The sequence below is a fragment of the Prunus avium genome, chromosome 2 (assembly GCF_965620075.1).
Source record: "Prunus avium chromosome 2, drPruAviu1.hap1.1, whole genome shotgun sequence".
Classification (NCBI taxonomy): domain Eukaryota; kingdom Viridiplantae; phylum Streptophyta; class Magnoliopsida; order Rosales; family Rosaceae; genus Prunus; species Prunus avium.
In genome coordinates, this window is record NC_142285.1 from 22,879,027 (window position 1) to 22,886,418 (window position 7,392).

The following is a 7,392-nucleotide window of genomic DNA, read 5'->3' on the forward strand; positions in this document are numbered from 1 at the left end:
TTTTTCAGCAAACGAAGTTAGGTTAGCTTCGCTGGGGCCCGTTCAAGTTTGAATGTGCGAACTCAAAGCACCAGCAAGCTTCATAATATATTATAACATATAAAGGCATTTTATTCAATCTATTAAAAATAATAAAAATCACTTAATCATGTACTTGATCACGACTTAGAATTAGGATTTGAGCTAATTTTTTTTTTCTTTGGTAACAAGGAAAAACTCTATAAACTACAATTTTTTTTTTCTTTGATCATGACTTAAAATAATTAAGCATGCATTATGCGTGGGGATGTTTTGTCCTCCGTGTTTTCTCGTATTTAGCCCATGCTTTTGTTGAGAGTATTATCTCACATTGAAAATAGAAATATTGTGTTAGTGGCAAATGATCTTGGATCTTTCCATTCATACTTTTTATCCGTACTTTTATTGAAAAGAATAAGAAAAGTATGAGAGATGAAAATAATGTGTCCATTGATCTGTCCGCCCACATTTTCCGAGCCATTTGCCTGGCTGCAACCCCAGACGATTGTTGCGAAGATACAGTTGCACCAAAATGGATTAAGCTGCATCCTCAACTTGTGATACTCGCAAGTGCACAAACCGTTGGTAGTTTAGCGTATGTAAGTGCGAGGTCGATTCCACAGGGATTGGTGATTGAATGATCCAATTTAGTTTCCCTACACAAAATAGAAATGAAAAAGAAAGGAAATAAATAAAACAAGGAAGAAAGAAATAACTAACTCAAGCAGATAAGTTCCTAAGTTCAATTAGATTAACGGATTGATTCTAGCTAAAGTATGATTAAGCCATGGTGTTTGGTCATAACCTTGTGTTCCTAATTCCCTAATTTGATCATTTGTTGTCTAACCTAAAATTAAGCATTAGGAACCCATTAAGCATAGAAGAACAATTTAAACAACCAAGCATGTATCTAATCCCTGTTGTCGAATGTCCATACATACTCTTCCTATTCATAGTTCAATTCGAATTAAAGCATGGTGTATACTCTTAATTCAAACCAAGATAGCTAACATGCAAGCCTAAATGGTGATCAATCATTCAAACAAGCATATTAACTTATAAGCATAATGAATAAGAACAAAAACCATAATTGAAACTTGGAAACTAATCAAACTTGAAAAACTAAAGAAAAGAATTTACATAATGAAAAGTAGAGTGGAACTAAGAAAAACTTAAGGAAAATTTCAGCACAAATATTTCATTATAACAATTGAAGACTAGAAAGAGAAACTAAGAGAATTTGAGGGAGAGAAGGGAAGGGAGCTCTAGAGAAGTGTTTGAGAGCTCCCCCCCTTGGGGTCTGTTTACAAGCTTAGAGAACTTCCCTATTTATAGGCCTAGGGGAAGTGAAAATCTGAATTCAATATGGCTAATGCATACAACACTTGTTTTATAAAATCTGAAATGGTTGATGCACTTGTATTAGAAAATCTAAATTGGGTGATGCACTTGTATTAGAAAATCTTGAATTGGTTGATGCACTTCACCAATAGATCCCACCAGCAGCCCTAGCTCATCTTCATGTCACCATGACCAAGCTTCCAACCAGAAATGATAGCTCATACCTAGCTCACCATGACCAAGCATCCAACCAGCACATGCTGAGGTCAGCATGACCAGCAACTTCAAGGGCTTACAACTTGGGCTTCTCTTAATCAAATTAGGACTTTAAGCACTCGAAATTGAAGTTCAGAATGTCTTCTTTCCATCCATATGTTAGTTGGACCAATCCAAGGTCGGAGGAAGAAGTTAAGGCCGAAACAAATTGCTAACTCATTTTCCGCGCTGATAAGATCCATCCTGAGCATGGTTCTGTGTTTGCTAGGTAACGGACTCCAGATTTATCCAATGGGGCTGACGTTTGGATATGTTATAGTACACACAAATTGGAACAACTTTCATGAAGAATGTGGCCTCATTCGAGCTATGTAGGTTATTGAAACAAAGCTTGCAATATGACCTACGGAACTGGACTGGCAGGGGGCTGTAGCCAAAATGAGTTTGTCTTTAAGCTCTTCATCCATTCATCCAAATTAGGCCTTAACATGCTTGAATTGCATGAATTATGCTCTCTTGCTCTTTTTGCCTACAAAACACACAAAGAAAGGCAAATAACATAGAAATCTAGGAAACTAAGCAAAAGAAGTAAGTTATGAAATTATGAGCTTAACAACGACTACTACAAAACTCATTCCCTGCCTTTTGGGTCGTTGATCACTAGGTTTGCCATGGCGTCTAAGGTGCGAAATGATCCTACGGATCAGCTTAAACAACTTATGCCACCTATCAACAAGATGATGTTTCATAATGATGAGACAGATGAAACAAGTGAAGAATCTGTTGTTGGATTTACTCCTCCTCCTGCACCTGCTTCGGAGCCAAGTCCTCCACAGCTTAATCAGCCTCCTCTGTCCCAGACGAAAAGCTTTGAGAAGTTTTCTATAAAGCTGAGAAAGCGCATGGCCCGACTTGCCAATGAGGTCGTTAAGCTCACCGGTTGCGTACATTTGGGCATCCCATTGAAAGAGCCATTTACAGGTCATTCTAATGTTGAGCTTGCTTTAGTTTATATGTGTTTTTGTCCTTTTCAGCTTTGTTAAACCCTGTCTTCAACTTTCATTTCTAATCCATTGATTATCTATTAATTGTTAGGTTTTTGTTTCCATTTGTTTATTCAGTTGTTCTTCTTTTATACCCTCTCATTGGTTTCTGCTCCTCTGTCTTATGATTTTCCACTTCCACTTATCACTCCCGAATGCTTCTGTGGTTAGTGATTTAGTATTAAAGAAAAGCTCTGTTTCTGATCATATATGTAAGATTGATTTTGATTGCATTAATTAGTAAAAAAGATAAGCTCTGTTTCAGATCATATATGTATTCTTTTAGTCAACTAATGAGATGGGGTGGTTAACATTTATTTAAGTGTGACTGGAACAGTTTTGAGTGATGAATTTTCCTATTTTCACTAGGAGCTGCCTTTGAATTTGATATTTTCGGGAGTGATTCAATGCTTTTCTCTCTTTCGAAAACTTAACAAAATTAAATATTCACAATATTCCTCATCTTCTGTATAATAAAAATGAAACTGCTTCTACATGTGATTATGAACTCCAACACATCTTGTGTCCTTGTGGTTGTAATAGTCAGCAGTTAATGCACTTCTTTGCTGCTTTAGTGGATGTTTTTTATGCTTTACTTTCTCTCTGTTATTGTGCTGAAGAAAATATGGAGGTTAAACAAGAAAATGATGAGAATTTTATTCCCAACTCACATACTTCGACACATCTATCAACTTCAATTTCCGACTTGCATCCAAATAAGAAAGCGAAAAAGGATCCATTGGCACAAGCAATTGGTGAGGCGGCAGACTCACAAAAGGAGTTTTCGGCAAGTCAAATGAAACCGCAACTCAGAGGGGAGGATGTACTTGCAGTGGTCTCAAAGATACCGAACCTCAGTAGATTGCAAGTTTTGAAGGCCGTACACATATTATTGAATACTAATCCAAAAGAGTTCTTTCTACTCAAGTATCTTCCTGATGATGAGAAGACAGAGTGGATACTGAGCGAATTATTAGTCAATCATGAATCAAACTTTCTTGATAAATATACTGAGCGAATTATTTCTCAAGGGTTTAAACTTTTGAATAGGGAGTCACTTATCAGCATTTACTCTCTCTCTCTCTCTCTCTCTCTCACACACACACACACACACACACACACACACACTCTCTCATTGATTCAGTATTAGGAGTGATCTTGCTTCTTATTCTTTTCATATACAACATTATTTATATTCTTTTTTGTCCTTTTATACACACTGAGCTTCTTGACTTGTTATGGGCTTCTAATCATGCTTCAAAGACATACCTTAAATCCATTTATATTTCTTTATTTCTTTATTTCTCTTGTTTGACAGTGCTGTAGATAAAATTTATAGCATCAAATAATTCATTGCATTCAAAAGCAATCCATATATCTAACATTCTTCCAACAAATTCAGAAGATGTCTCAAAAACAAAATGCTAGATATTTAAGTTCAACCTAAATGTTGAAAAAACAAGATTTTTAGATTACCAACAAAGAAAACAAAAAAATGGTGGAAAAAAAAAAACAGCAAAAAGAAAGACAAACTAAGAATAATGGATCATCATCTTAACAAATAGAAAGACAAACTAAACATGGTTTTAGGAGCCATAAGGTATGCTAATAGTATCAAGATGAAGTAAACAGAAGCATATATGGTCGACATTAGAAGCTTCCTTTCTCAAAGTGCATCACCTTAATGTGTGCGGTGGAACAAAAAAGAAAAGTGCAAGACTTACCCCACCACCAGAATATTCTGTAGCTATAAAAGCATCAGCATCTAGTTTGACTCCACCAATCCCTGCATTGTTCACCTGTGCAGAACCCAACTGTATCACTATATGTTTTATTTAGAAAAAGTAAATAAATCTAGAAAATATAAAGAAAAAAGAAATTTGAAAGATATGAAGTTCTTTCTTCTTATAACTAACCTGAAAGTCCAAGGCCTTCAAATAGCCTTGCTTTGGAGGCCAATTGCTTGACAGTTTCTAATCCAATCCCTTTGTTTGTACCTGTAACAACTGCAAATCTGAAAGAGCAAAAAAAGAAGCAACAAAAAATCAGGAAAGAAAGTGAAACAAAAAAGAGAAATTGTCATATTTGGCAAAAAAAGCATAAACAAGTGACATACCTCTTTGTTGCTTCTGCCATTGATGATTTGATGTAGGACCAAGTCAAATTATCACTTCATCTGTTCAAATGGGAAGAGAGAGAGAGAAAGAGCTAATAGGGCCTTTGGGTGGGTGCTAGAGAGCTCATCATAATTAATCATACCTTAAAATTTTTAGTGCCATCCACATATGAGATGTTTATTAGATATTCAAGACCCATCAGCAATGCGGCTATATTCTGTTGTGTGGTTTCGAGCACACGAATATGTGACTGCAAAAAGAAAAGGAGACAATTAATAACATCCTTATTGAAGGCTTGAAGATTAATCATAATCGCAAACTCTTTTATGGATGAGTAAACAATAATTATAGACAACACAATCGATCAAGCTTAAAGATCCTGTTACGAAATAAACCAAACAGCAGAACTATCATATCCAAATACGGCTGGTGAAGGCAAGGCTATCAACATATTCATCTGAAAGAGAACAAACTTGCCTTGTAAAATGAAGTGAGAAACAGTGCCAAGTTCTGAATGAATGCCTGAAGAAACAGCATCATATGAACCAGTTAAATACACACAATAGGAAAGCCTCAAATCATTAAGGACAACATACATGTTCCTCGCTAAATCCATTTGCATAAGCTTGAGGGAAGAATAGTCTGATTTGTTCCAATAAAAAATAAATTAGGAAATCAGAAAATTTGCCCAAAGTTATATACATTGAGAATATGTAAATTTTATGTCTGTGTAGTTTAAAGAAGACTTATGTCTTTGTAAACTTTTCAATAATGAGTAATTTTCTTCCAAAATACAATTGATTAAAATAAATATTTACTTTTTATTTTCTTCCAAACTTTATGTTATGTTAAATTAGGCATAACATACAGAAAATTGATAGTGGCACATGTAACTAGACCATGAATATATTATACATCTTAACATATTGTGCATTGTAGACTTCACCAAAACTAAGTGCTGCAACCTGAAAACCAAAGAAGCATATGATGAAACCTAAATGATTGAAAAGGCAAATATCCCAGTCTAACATTGCGTCAATCCAATGCAAATGATTTGTGTTTTGGATCAAAGTCTTTCCATGCTTCATACTGTGTTTTTCCACTAGTATGATTAGTCTAAATCTGGGTTTCATGGTCTTACAGGTAGATGTATCAAACTAGTCTAAGGAGGACTGTTAATGGGGTAAACTTTGATGACTAATAATCAAAGGTGCCTAAAGCAAACCATTATAATAATGAAATTCAACACAATATAACAGCCTCTGTTTATTTATCTTACTCTTAGTCTTAGACTTCCAAGTTATCAGTAACTCAGAAAATTGAATAAGAAGATGCAATTTTACAGAAAGGGAGATTTCAAAAAGCATCTTGTAATGGACTTAACTAATAATGCTATAAGGAATAAGATTTAGACTGAGAACAGAGCCAAAGGAGAGGATGGTAAACAAATAAGCATCGAATCATATTAAAAGGTAAAATAAAGGCTTGCTAAGTGTAGCAGAAGTTTAACTCTATACTCTGTTTTCACTCCAGTATGTTTCATCATAACCACGAAACATAAAAAATGGAGACTTTGTGAACCTAAAAGAAACTAGATAAACTAGACAAAATGTAGACTCTGTACTCTATACTCTATTTTGTATCCAGTATGTTTGGGGGTCTTCCCCCTATTTCATCAAAACTAGCTGAGAATTTCCATTGCAGTTATAAGGTTTTTTTTGGTAACATAGGGGGCACAGCCTAAACCAAAAAGACTAGTCGCAGTTATAAGTTTTCAAATCTACATACTCTGTACACGGACTATGCTCTGAAAGCAAACATGAATAGTGCAATAATATTTTCCTCAAGTAAACCGAAGCCTCTGCAAGCTTGAAGCCTTAATTTATCAAATCAAAGCCTCCATGAACTAAATTGAAGACTCCAAGATAAATAAACACAAAATATACCCAAAACAAAATCATAGTTAGGAAAATTAATATCACAGTGGAACTCAAAATCACAGTGAATAGAGAATTGGGGAATTAGAGAATAGAGAATCACAATCACAATCACAATCGCACTCAAATCAAACTCAAATGAAATCAAAACTGACATTGAAACCACAGAGAAATAGAAAGCTCACATATATTGGGAGAAAACCTAGAAATTGAAACCACAGAGACGAAGAAGATGACGAAGAGGACGCTCGCTCGACGAAGAAGACGGTCGCTCAGCTTGAGCTCGCTAGCAAGCTCAGTTTGCTCGCTCCCTCCGTTCCTTCAATTTGCTCGCTTCGTTCCTACTTTTGAGTAAATATAGCGTGAAAAGGAAGCGCATACAAATGAATCAAAGTTCCTTTTCTTCGTTTCCAAGCTAAGGATGGATATGCATTTCTCTTGCTCACCCCGTCCTCATCAGTCACGGGTTGAGCAATGGAAATAATTGTCATATACAGTGAGCTGAAAAAAGTATCATCGTGGCAAAAGTTGGAGTCGTATCTCTTCAAGTCCCAAGTGCTCTAAGAAATAAACGACATCTTAGATAACATTTGGTATATGTGCTAATTTCATTTGGTATTGACTGAGAAAGAGTCTGGAGTACGTTCTATAACTTGTTTTTTTTCTTTTTAAATTAAACTGAATGTTGCAGCACACAAACCCACACCCTTCATACTGAAG

The 7,392-nt window shown here is 35.4% G+C and overlaps 1 long non-coding RNA gene across 5 annotated transcripts; it reads right to left on the reverse strand.

Annotated features, from left to right (window-relative positions):
* Positions 1–354: 354 nt before the first annotated feature.
* On the reverse strand, positions 355–7,392 carry LOC110769702 (uncharacterized). Of its 5 annotated transcripts, none has more exons than XR_015833763.1 (6): positions 6,858–7,388; positions 5,213–5,257; positions 4,735–4,985; positions 4,535–4,632; positions 4,343–4,417; positions 355–674 (listed from the first exon to the last, which is right to left on the reverse strand). It is a non-coding gene; the product is annotated as an uncharacterized LOC110769702 (long non-coding RNA). The 5 variants fall into 5 exon arrangements; XR_015833764.1 differs by lacking the exon at positions 355–674 and adding an exon at positions 1,179–2,104 and having other exon boundaries at positions 6,858–7,390; XR_015833765.1 differs by lacking the exon at positions 355–674 and adding an exon at positions 2,121–2,426 and having other exon boundaries at positions 6,858–7,392.